The sequence below is a fragment of the Phyllobates terribilis genome, unplaced genomic scaffold (genome assembly GCF_046119375.1).
Source record: "Phyllobates terribilis strain yellow unplaced genomic scaffold, ASM4611937v1 Scaffold_1__5_contigs__length_1240528914, whole genome shotgun sequence".
Classification (NCBI taxonomy): domain Eukaryota; kingdom Metazoa; phylum Chordata; class Amphibia; order Anura; family Dendrobatidae; genus Phyllobates; species Phyllobates terribilis.
Genome location: NW_027362761.1, coordinates 370,633,478 through 370,646,969, shown reverse-complemented (window position 1 = coordinate 370,646,969; position 13,492 = coordinate 370,633,478). Strand labels below are relative to the sequence as shown.

The 13,492-nt window shown below is 37.6% G+C and overlaps 1 protein-coding gene across 2 annotated transcripts in view; it reads right to left on the bottom strand.

Moving 5' to 3' along the window:
- Positions 1-13,492, bottom strand: part of WSCD2 (WSC domain containing 2) — a 627,547-nt gene that overhangs the window by 449,448 nt on the left and 164,607 nt on the right. For both annotated transcript variants that reach the window (XM_073676363.1, XM_073676364.1), the window contains exon 2: positions 1,639-1,725. The gene's annotated coding sequence lies outside the window, so the exon portion shown is untranslated. The remainder of the gene's footprint in view (positions 1-1,638; positions 1,726-13,492) is intronic.

The window sequence follows — 13,492 nt, the reverse complement described above, 5'->3', positions numbered from 1 at the left end:
CAGTAATGGGAAAGTCGGTCTTCACTGAATACAGAATTTACCTTAGAATTGAGAAGTTTGATAATGACTGATCAATTCTGTCAGAGACAAGAAAATTTTCTGATAAATCAATAATGCACAAGAAAATAAGCAACTTTGTAATATATCTTATTAAAACAAAATTAAAACAAATTCCTTTTTAAGTCTTATATTAATTACTGCATAGCCAGTTCTGTTACATGGGCAACACGGTGGCTCAGTGGTTAGCATTTTTGCCTTTTTGGCGCTGGGGTCCTGAGTTCAAATCCAAGCAAGGACAACATCTGCAAAGAATTTGTATGTTCTCCCTGTGTTTGTGTGGGTTTCGTCCGGGTACTCCAGTTTCCTTCCATACTCTAAAAACATATTGATAGGGAATTTAGACTGTGAGCCCCAATGGGAACAGTGCCAGTAATGCCTATAAAGCACTGTGGAATATGATGGTTCTATATAAGAAAATTAAATAAATGACCATTTGACCTGCTTGACTACACTCCATTTTTCTCTACTCTTCTACATACCACACTAGTACAGACTAGTATTGACCTTCTATTAAAACTGTCCCTACCCTAACCTTAGGTGTCGTATATTGTCATTGAATTGTGTCATCTAGTTGATTCTTTCCCTGAGAACTAGCTATGCCATAAATGTCTCAGCAATAATGGTCAGACTACTATACTACTCACCTCATATTGTGGTGTCTGGTCCTGTTATGAGCTATGCATGAAGTTTTATGAAAATGAATGGAAAAGTATGAGCTCAGGAGACTGCATCATGGGGGGGAAATTGAAACATGTTTGACGTAACCTTGGGAGCACTACATACAGCACCATGTAAATTATCACTAGATTCAGAGACAATTGTCTTGAGCACACACATCTAATATTTATAGAGAACAAAAGTCTAAACTGATCACCATTAGCCTGTACATTTTCAAACATCAAGTGACACATAACTAAAGCCCACTATAAACATTAGACTAAACCCACTGACATCAACCAGTTTGAATGACATTCTAATTTTATTAGTGGTGGCGGCCAACTTATTGTCGGGTAAGATGTTAGTTGGGCAAGTCTGATTTCGGACTGCTAATCGCTTTGCTCACAAGGAGATAAGCTGCCGTCAGAAATGTCTGGAGACAACTTTCTCGCAGAGAACACAGGATAACACAGACAAATAAGCGTAACTGTGTATGGGAGAGATGGCAATGATGGATGTCAGCCGAAATGATCAGCCAAAGCTTTGTTCGGCCAACAGTCATGTAATGTGTAGAGGGGCTTAACCCTCTAACTATACATTAGACATAGTAGATACACCACATAGCAAAATAAACCTAAAACAAGCAAAACAAACATTGATACCTTCAGTGTCATGACTTTCAGTCACTCCAAGAGGTCAAGAGAACGATTAAACTAGTCATTTGATTGAACGATACAGCCATCTGTTACTTCTAAGATGAAACACAAGTAACTTGAAACAGGTTGTGTAAGAGAGAGTCTGTAATGAATAGATTGCATTCTAATTGAAGCATAAATATTAAAGACAGTATGGCTCCTAAATCACTATACAGAGATCTGTGCTGAAGTAGGTTCTAGTACAAAAGAATAAAATCATAATTACCTTTTGGGATCAAGTGCTTTACTCACTGTACCGAAATTTCCACTTGGATTTCATTAATTTTCTATTTGCTCACCCATCTATGAAATCCTGTTAAAAAAAATAAATATTGATTAGTTATAATAATTAGAAATTGACTTACATTAATCAAAAGTGTCATCACTTTAGACAGTTCCTAAAGTAAGGTTAGACTACTTTGTTGACGAACGTTGTGACTTTATGACTGATAGTTCTCTTCCTCATCAAATCATTCACAACACGCATCACTATCATTTGGTTGTGCTACTTTAAATACTTAGTTATGGTGGGTTTACACAACTACAACTAATTTCAATTGCGCCTGCTGATAATCACTAATAATCATGTATGACAGAAATCATATAATTATCATGTATATTTATCATGTATATTTATCTGGCATAGGTAAAAATTATAATGGGAAGACAAGTGTATAATTATATGTAAAAATGTATGTTTTTAGCCCTCCAGAGGCGTAAGAGGGGGCCACACAGTAAAATTATATGACATTTGCTACCCAGGACAAAAAGACCTGGTTTCTGGTTCCTTTCCAAAAATCTCACCATGACTGGTGTGTTAATATCCCATATGTCTGCTGAGCTCCATTGGCCATTAAAAACTGCATGGTCTGTGTGTATAGCATGTACCTTCTGATCAAAGTACTAATTGTTTAAAAAATGCAAAATTCTAAGCAAAATATTAATCAGTTGTGAAGTTGGAGCTTTACATAATTTAAGAGTACAAAGCTGCCCTGTAGACTGGAAAGAACTGTCAAAATTCACGTCTATTAATGGGCACTATTACTTTTGCAATAGTTCTCTTGTATACAACAACTGAGGCATCAATAGGGTTCTGTATTTAAAAAATTGCAACATCTCCTGTAGCATATGCAGGAAATATGACTGTAATAAGAGGTTTGCTTATAGAAATTAAAGTTTATCTGACTTTTGGCAAAGATGTATCTTGAAGATTCTAGCTAGCAATGCAAACACTGTATCTGGGACTGGACTGTCAAAAACCAAGTTTTCCATTTATCATACTCTTTGGTAATTATAATTGGTATAGGTGCATGTCTGTTATCATTTACTTTTAATGAACATCTCACTAACAAGTAGCCTAAATACACTTCACTTAGCACACCACAGTGGCCATAATAGTGGCTGCAACATCAATAACAGGGCCCATGTGCAACTGCTGCCTCTAGATATAGCAACTATTAAAGAGGACCTGTCATTTGCGCCCAAAAAATTGTGTTACATATATGTATTGCATCACTCCATTGCAGATATATTCACATCTGTTGCTTTTTGGAGCACAATATGTAAAATTTCTGCTTGCAGACCATTAGTGTATTTCTTCAGTGTCTTCTCTGGGAGTGTGTCCTTTCACCACACCCTCCCATATGCTGCCAATCACAGCTCAGCAGTTGATCTAGCAGTCTCAGATGCTGCCGAGCTCTGATTAGTACCGTATTGGGGGCAAGAGTAAAATATTACCCCACCCTCACTTAAAGAAGACTGTGAAGTTTTAAGACTCCCATTTTATTTACAATTAGAGATTTCACATACTGCACCGGAAAAGCAACAAATGTGAATATCTCTGCAATGGAGCAATGCAACACAAAACGTAAAAGAGCTCCAGAATCAGGGGAGTTGGTGGGTTTTTATAAGGTCCTCTTTAAAGAGCATTGCATAGTCTATCTATGTATCTGTCCATCTATAAATGATATTATATTCATGGAACATGTTTCATTGATGTATTATTCCCTTAATTACTTTTGTGCTAATGTCTGGGTTACATATTTCATCCCTCTCTGTTACAGGAACAGACTGTGTTACTTTAGCACCTGAACTGCTAATAAATCATATTGGAATCTTATCTTCAAATTACTCTGCTCTTATTAAGTAGCACAATTGAGAAGCTTTCAATCACCATTTGTCATGTGGTTAATGCAAAGTAAATGGAACTGGATGTGGTTTATCTTAGATAGAAGACCATTATCCATACTAAGAATTTCCATTTACAGCATTTACAGCTGATTAAGATGTATGCAGAGAACTAATATCTACATTAGCATAGATGGATCAAGTATTTGTAAAACATACTTTATTTTTAGTTGGAAAAAAGTGGCATTTGAGGAAATAACCTTTAGAAGAAAGTAGTAGGAAGTTCTGTCCCTCCAAAGACCTTCTGTCCAAAAGATTATTCTATAAGCATTCACGCTTGGATTACTGGAACATGCAATAAAAAACTGCAGACAGCTCAGCCCTTGGATTATCATGAAGAACAATTGTAATTCGTACAAAAAAACTCAACTCTGTCTATGGTTTATTCATCCTAAAATGTGTTGGTTGGGATATCTGATGGGAAACACAGTCATGAAGCCTTTAATAAATCCTTTAGAAACCAGCTGTATCAATTTCTGTAACCCAGAATGCTTTATGAAAAACATATATACACACTGTGGTTCCATAAATTATATTATCTCTTTGTGAGAACCAGTCCATGGTTATGAAGCCCAATAATGTCAATCAATAAAAAAAAAAGAAAAAAAACAATGTTTAAAAAGCTAAATAGACACATGCAGCAACCCCTTACAAATAAAAATCACAAAGCTTTAACTAAGGCTAGCAAATCACTTTTTTTATGAAGAGACCGGATCTTTTCCAAAGTTCTATAAAATAAACACACAGTGCAGTCATTTTCACCTAGTAATTATAAGAGCCATTTGCCCTGTCGCAGGTAGATATCAGTACAGTATATATGGAGAACAGCAAACATGGGACAAGAAGATGATAGTATAATAATACAATACCTATAAAGAGAAATATCAGTGGCATGGAAGGGGTGCAGAAATAAAAGTTGGTCTGAGGCCATGTATCTGAGAAAAGCCCAAGGCATGGTTGTGGCTTGGAGATGGGCAACTAGGCCAAAAAGGCCATTTCATTTTAGATTCAAGGCTAGGGTACTGAACTAAACTTTAGAAAAAGGTCAAAGTATTTAGTAAAACCTTGTGTCCCCTGTCCAAAAGCATCTCTGCAACATAGAAGACACTGGCATTATAAATGGGAGGTAATGGGGGTGAGTGCACTGTGTAAAGGTTTTCCTTAGAGTTACATGATATACATGAAGAACTGAATTGCTCAACAAGGAGCTGTAGTGCTCTTCTTCCCCCTGATAAGGTGTACTGATTTATTGTCGTTTTACTAGTTATTGATTGGATCTTACAGGAATTACGTTATGGTGATCCAGGAAAGGCTGTTGTAAGTTAAAAATATTGAGACCATGGTAACTTGATGGATTATTAAATATAAAAAAAACAAAATGTAACATAAAAACTTAATGAGCAAATACTCTATAGTAAGTAAATAGTCATGGTATATGTAAATAACAGAGTTTACTTAGTTAACACTATTTTGATCAAAAAATATAACAGCCATCCCACCGCAACAAGGTGTACCCAATCGGGATGGTCCTATCTCTAGTATTAAACCTTTTTTTGTGTCAGCAGATCTCAAAATAGATGGGGGCAGAGCAGGGCCCAAACCCGACTGTTCAGACACCTGTCCATGGGAAGCTATATAGTCAATAAATGTTAGATTCTCCTATTAATTTTGACCATGATACTCATTTTGCCATTGCTGAATATTCTGAATAATTATTTAAGCAGCTTGCAATCAGTTAACATACAATACATGCATATTCAGTAAAATTTCAATGTACTAACAATGAGTGAACCAAGATTAGAAACAGCGAGTCTAAAAGATTCCCCACAGTGATACTGACATAATTTGCATTCATAATTGTAGAGTTATTTTGGGCTACATGACATATTTCATTGGCCTTATGGAGGATGTCTACCTGTAAAAATTTATTTGTCTATGAGTTTAAAGCACATCACATAAATGTAATTTACGTAGTTTGAGTTAAACTACATTAATATGTATTAAATTAATCATAGATCAGTCAACAACATAGTGGAAGAGATTTTTATCTGAATCTTACGTCAAACTAAATGCAAAATTTGGTGGTACTATACATGCAAGCAAATGTTAAACGGAGCAGGTGCATTTTGGAGTGATACCATGCCCGCTGCAACAATGTGAGAATGACAAGCATTAGCCGAGTCATTATGTGCATCTGCTCATGCATAATACATTATGATATATTTGACCCATATCAGAAAATGTTCATTTACTTTGCCAGCAAACAAAATGTACATTATAAAAAAATAGTTAGGACTTCAAGTCTTAAATCATCTTTTGAATACTTTAGGTTTAGAAAAGAAGCTATTTTGCCTAAATTAGCAGTTAAACTTAGTGTCACTTTCCCTGCTTAACATACTTGTAAAGAGGCTGAACTTTCGCAGAAGGTATCACACATTCTCCTTGGCTTTAGTGTAACCGAAGAGCTTGAGCACAATTTGTTCTACTGATCATTACAATGACAGCAGCACAAAGACCTGTCTTGTAGTTTAAGGAAGAAATCTAAGAAAGTATAGTACGAGCAACAGAAAATCACCAGGGAAGAGGTGTCTGGAAAAGTGATAAGAACACCTATGTAACACTTAATAAATAATCCTTGTATAGGAAAATAATATCATGGCTCTTTTATCCCCTTTTTGTTATTTTAGAGATATAGAGATAATAGAAATGAGACAAAAAGCTTTTATAGACTTTAAAACAACTTGTCAACTCCCCAAAAAATATTTGCCTGCAGATATAGGGCCAATCTGCAGGTAAAAAGCGTTACAGTGCTGTCTGGCTGCCTTACTGAAAGTGTGGCTACCGGGAGAAAATGAAAAGTGTTTTCCTACAAACAAAAGTTCATTTTAATCATTGTCTGTATCTGACCGTATACGGAACATACCACATCTCCTGGGCAGGGGAGGAAGAAAAAGACAATACAGACATTATGGCAGGGGATGGCAGAGGATTCATTTTGTGAGGTAAAATATTGCTTAAAAACAGGCAGTGAAATGTTTTACCTCACAAAATGATTCCTTTGCCCTCAATTTTTCTATGCAGATCAAATTTACTTAATAGGCTCTTGGTTCGCTCTCCAGGCCCCATTGCATAGTATAGGTGTTATTATTTTACAATAGATCCCAACCGCCCCGTATGTTGCGGGACTGTCCCGTCACAGCTGTCCTCCCGGGTTCTATTCATACTCACCTCTCCGATGTCACTCTGTAGCTCCTCCTTCTACTTGGGGAGGCGGGACCACTCACTGGTCAGTGAATAAATTTAATTATATTACTCACCTCTTCCTTCTCCTGAGACTACATCTATCCAGGACCCAAACCAGGAACTCAGTGTCCAGAGGCTGTAGCTCTAACCACTGAGCTACAGCTCTCAATAGTAAAAGTAGGAGGATTTAGTTAACATGACTCTACAATGCAGTCAATGAATCCAGAAGCAGCTCATACAAGTCCATAGAAATACATTGTGTATAGCAATATATTTTTATGGTGCCTGTACACTGAGCTGAAGAAAATGATTTTTTAGTCCTATAAATAAAAGTAGTACATTTATAAGCAATTACAAAAATGTGTTTGTTTTTCTTCGAGTCCCTGGTCTTGAACCCACAACCTTAAAAACATTACCGACACAGACACTTAACCTGCAGAGAAACAGGCTGAAGTGATGTCATTGCTAGAATTCTATCTACTTGATCTGTACAGCAGGCTCTGCCTAGGCTGATAGAAATACACTGCTGTGTACAATGAATGTATTTTTATACATACATTGTACACAGCAGAAAAAGAGATTTTTTCAGCCTATAAAATTGCTAAAAAATAATTAAGAAAAACATTTGATAATAAAAAAAATAGTCATTTTTAATGTGTTTTGTAAAAAATAATGAACATCACAAATCAGCACATAACACGGACATATTTAGTGCCCCTGTAATCGTAACCATCGATCAGATTATTTACAGGGATCGGTAAATGACGTAAAAAAAATGGCGTAATTGATATTTTTTCTCTATAAACCCAGAAAAATGTAATAAAACTGTAACGCTGAGGCTGTGTTCACACATAGCGTAAATGCTGCGTTCTTTCTGCTGCTTTTTTTCTGCAGGTGTTCGCACTACATGATGCAATAACAATCTTCTATGACTATTGTGCGTTTGCTGCGTTTCTTTTAGGCATTTTCCCGCTTATTTGATGCGATTTTGGGGCAGATATGAAGAAGATTTTATAACACTTTTTAATAGTACAGAAAAGCTTTGATTCTCAGCTTAAAAATGCAGCAGCGTATATTTTCTTCATGCGTTTTTTTCAGAACAAGCCTATAGAGAGAAAATGGACCAAAACTGCACAGTAGTGATGAGCGAGTGTATTGTTAACCCTTTTGGCGAGCACCCTCGGGTGCTCGTAGAGTATTTTCAGCATGCTCAGCATCTACTCTTGAGCTGCAGCGGCTACATGTGTCATGGCTGTTAGACAGTTGTGACACATGCAGCCGCAGCGGCACTAACATTCATACAGAGCATGTCTAAAATACTCGGCGAGCACCTGAGCGTGCTCGCCAAAAGCGTTAACAACACACGATCGCTCATCACTATCGCAGAGTTCAGCATCGTCTTCTATGTGGAGCCCAAAAAAAATGCAGATACTTGATTAAGTGCAAAAATCAAAACTTTTCTGTACTATAAAAAGCACCTTTAAAGACGCGGCTTCACATCTGCACCAAAACGCATCAAATAAAAGGGGAGAAGATTGTTCTTCTGTAGTTTGGTGCGGACATCTACAGTATGCACAGATGACGTCACGCTGCCCCGGAAGATAAGAGATTCACAGCCGGGAAAAAGATAATGGTAAATGGGAGTGGATTTGGTGTGGCCAGGAGCGTGGCCAAAATTTTCCGCGCGCATAATTTCTCCCCCTTTCTGTTTTTCAAAAGTTGGAAGGCATGATTTTACACGGGGGAAACAAAGGGATTAAGAAGAAGTTGTCCAATTAGTGGACAACCCCTTTAAAGGGGTTGTCCGGTCAAAAAAGATAAGTCTGCAGTCACTCTGTGTGACTGCAGACTTATGAATCCCTCCAGTGCAGGCACTGTGCGCTGCAGGGATTTGCCGGTATGAGACCCTGTGACGGAGGGTATGTATGTGTTATACCCCAGGCCAGTGGGTGCGGCCTCGCTCTCCATACACTTGTATTGAGAGAGGCCCCGCCTTCTAGTTGGACATGCCCACTGGCCATCCACCTCTCTAGACAGGGCGTGGCTTTGCTCCATACAAATGTATGGAGTGAGGCAGCACAGAATGGCTGGGGGTATGCATAATTTATACATACCCTCCGGTTCTGGGTCTTGTACCGGCATATCCTCACAGTGCACAGTGCCAAACAGAGTGACTGCAGACTTATCTCTTTTGACCAGACAACCCCTTTAATGGTTTACAATGATTTGATTGTTAGCTTGTAACTTTTTATTTCTGATGACCTGAAGGAAATTGCCTGTTTGTTAATGAACTTTACCTAATTGTCTCTGATCTTACACCACATAAGCTTATTCGATTTCGGTTTTTTAAAAAACCTGACATGTTCAGAAACGCTTTTTACCTGAAGGGTTATTCTGAAGATAAATAGCGTTTAAATCCTAGGTAGTCGACCTACTGGAGCAGCAGGTACAAGGAGAAAATTAATTTTTAATTTTTCTGGAATCGCTGTCTCAGAGTCACTAGGGTGTTGCAGGGGAGTTATTATGTCACCAATAACTATTCAGTAAGCGCAGCTGTGATCCCTCTCTAGCACTGTAACTGACAGCCTGCAGCGCAGTGTGTGTATATGCAGAGCAGGCTGTCAATCAAAGTGCAGTATGTGATTACAGTTGCGCTCACAGTATAAAGCGTGGTGATGCAATCACGCCTCTGTACCGCCCCGGTGACTCAGACAGCGCAGTTACAGGGAGATTAAAGCTTTATTTTTTGCCTATAGCCACTTCTCCAGTAGGCCAGTTAGATAGGATTTAAAGGGTCCATTCATGTCAAAAAATGCTATTACCCTACAAATTTGGGTTAATCTGCAGGATAATAGCGTTCTAAAGCCGTACGGCCACCGCAATAATAGCCTGGCTGCCAGGAAGAAATTAACTTTATTCCTCCCGGCAGCCTCCAGCCACCACTGACTGATGCACTGCTATACCCTATATCTGAAGGTTAATAGCATTTCTGGAAATGTAAGTTAATAATAATAATCTTTTTATTTATATAGTGCCAACATATTCCACAGCACTTTCCCCATTGGGACTCACAATCTAGATTCCCTATCAGTATGTCTTTGGAGTGTGGGAGGAAACCCATGCAAACACAGGGAGAACATAAAAGCTCCTTGCAGATGTTGTCCTTGGTGGGATTTGAACCTGGGACCTCAGTGCTGCAAGGCTTCAGTGCTAACCACTGAGCCACCATGCTGCCCTTAATTACCCATTAATATAGAAAACACTGTCACTGTTCAGTCTCATTACCTGATAGTGACACCAAATACAGAAATATTAGCTGTGTAATATTGTTTGTCACAATTGTATTAAAAATATTGTTAAAAAAGGACATGGCAAGATTAGTTTTAGCATATTTTGTCTATAAAAATAATATTCATAATGGCTGTTTGAATAAGCTCTATATCTGGCTTTATCTCTCCACGTGTTTATTCTGTCAATATGCAGTATAACTTTACATCAGGCATAATTTCTTGATTTTACAGAGAATACTTTACTGTGTGGGTAAGAGATGGCAGGGTAGTAATCAAGCAGATAGAGAGTTTCGTTTTTTGACACACAACCAACCCATTATTCTGATTCTGATAGCTTAAACACAACATTAAAATAGCACTCCTATTCTCCGCTCATTCCTTTGCTATGGCACATCGTTCCAGTGTCAGAGCACAAAGTAGTCTGCATTGATTACTTTGCGTAGACAAAGGCATTCATTAATATCCTATTAATCCCCCATTTCTGGGGTTTGTAGAACACTACCTTATATTAAAGCATCTACATACAAAAGCACTACTGTTCAGTAATATTATTTTAGTATTATTTGTGTTAATTGCGATATGCAAGGTTGACCCATGAACCTAATTTCACAATTTACATCTAAGTATAATCTCAATATAACTTAAGTTGCAAAAAATTGGTTGATCTAAAAGTGGCATGAGAGCTAATATTCCAGGTTCAACGTTAGCTACATCCCATAGTTGCTGATTTTCAGTTAGCGCTCAGGTTAAATCCTGCTTGAATGCACAGATCATGTGCTCTGTTCTCATCATCATCAGAGGACAGAGACCGGACCTGATTATGTCAGTGGGTGGCATCATACACTACTGGTTTCTGTCATCCAGGAAAGCATTGTGGCTTCAGAAGAAAGTTTCCATTTATTAATGTTTTGAAGTGGTGTATTGCAGAGATGAGCGGATCAAACAGAATCCAGATTTGCCACTCCAGACCCCAGAACATAAAACACATAGGATGTAAAAACAAATAAAATACTGGTACAATTCAATTTTACTTGAATATATTCGCTCATCTTTATTCTCATGATTTCAATAAATGCTCAGAGTAGCAGTATAACAATAAAATTATGTTCCTGCACCTGAGTGGGCTCCATAGCAATAGTTAGCCCCAAGCTGTAATACACATATTTCACGATTGTCATATACATTAGATAAAGGTCAGCTAAACCAACAGATTTTGATTGGCCACCACCTGACCATCTAATATGTCTAAGTGCCTGTCAACTCACCTATAACAACACTCAAATGTAGTAAAGGTTATCATGACTCACAACGCACCTGCTTGACGACTTATCACAGAAGGTTATCTTGCTTGAAAAAATGAAGATAACTTAACATTGTGCAAAAATTACTCTTTTTTGTGCTGTGATATTGCAGTGCTTTGTTACCCAAGTCAAGATAACCTTTTCTATATCTGTATACCAGAAGAAAGAAAAGGTCATGGAAGTTGGAGATGAACATGTCTAATAATTTGTTTTCAAGGTAGCTGGAGCAGCACAGTGGCTCAGTGGTTAGCACTATAGCCTTACAGCAGTGGGGTGCTGGGTTCAAATCCCACCAAAAACAATATCTGCAAGGTGTTTGTATGTTCTCCCCATTGTTGTGTGGGTTTCCTCCCAGACTCCAAAGACATACTGATAGGGAATGTTGATTGTAAACCCAACTGAGACCAGTGCTGATAATGTCTGTAGAATATGATAGTGCTATATAAGCAAAGCATAATAAATAAATAACAATAATTATGTAAGTTCATAGTTAACACATTATCATATTATGAATTGTGCAGCCAGCAATACAGAAAGTAGAGGATATCAGGCTTGCTAAATATATATACATACATAGTTTACACAATGGAACAACTATTCATCTAATTTAAAGTATATTTTATACTGAACAAAAATATAAACGCAAAACGTTTGTTTTTGCTCACATTTTTGGTGAGCTGAACTCAAAGATCTAAGATTTTCTATGTACACAAAAGGCCATTTTCTCTCAAATATTGCTAACAAATTTGTCTAAATCTTAGTGAGGTCTTCTTCTTTGCGAAGATAATCTAATCCGGAATTTTCAATACTGTAAAACTGCATATTTTATAGTGGCCTTTTATTGTGGCCACCCTAAGGCACGCCTGTGCAATAATCATGCTGTCTAATAAGAATCTTGATATGCCACACCTGTGAGGTGGATGGATTATCGGCAAAGGAGAAGAGCTCACTAACACAGATCTAGACAAACTTGTGAACAATATTTGAAAGAAAAGGGCCTTTTACGTACAAAGAAAAAATCTTAGATCTTTGAGTTTAGTTCATGAACAATGGGAGCAAAAACAAAAGTGTTGAGTTTATATTTTTGTTCAGTGAGTGTAGATTGTAAGTTGTTTAAGTGCTAGATCATAACTAAGGGTCTGTTTGCATGGACCAGCCAGCAGCACGATAAGACCTTCAGTCAGTTAAACTTTACCGCTCTGCAGTCTTTTGAATGCCTGTTTGCACAAGCAGACCAAAATTACCAATGTGCACTGAGCGATCTATACTAGGTCAATCAGGACACATAGGCTGCCATAGATCTCTGCAATGAGAGTCCTGTTTATCATAGGACAACGCACCACCGAGAATGATGATCTTTTGTAATGCATTAAAGATCATTTCACCCGATGAAAAAGCTTTTTTCTCATTCATAGGGTGATCGGCAGCCTGTTTACCCGGTGCGATAATTGTGAACCGCTCATCACGATTATCTTACAGTGTAAATGCATCTTAAGCACAGTGAGGTTTCACATTCTTCTATGTTGCTATTGAGATTTATTGATTAGTAGCCTGTTGTGAGATATAATAGGAGTTGTTTCAGTCAGGCATTTGGTATATAAACAGAGGCATTTTATTTTTACATGAAATAAGCTGACATTATCACTGTTGCATAAAATGTAAAATACAGAGCCATAAAGACAGACTTCAACGGGTCATTCTTTTTCCAATCTTGAGCTATTTGAGGAGCAGCGCATTGCTAGACAGTTCTGTTTGCATTTACACCATCCATTGTATTCATCTATTCAGCAAACAATTCATGCATGAAATGTCTTCAATCTCATTATGTCAATGGCCAGAGAAATGAGCTCCAGAACAAATGTCAATAGGTTCTTGGATGAGCATTATGAACAGCCAAGGAAACCCAAAATGCCATGACTGTAAGCTATAGATGTGCTAACTAAGGTAACCAGGTCCTGCTACATTGAAACCTCTTGCACCTCATACAATACACCAGAGGGCGCAGAGCATCCCTTAGAAACAGTGCGTAATTGAAATGTTTGAGATTCAGGATTCAAGC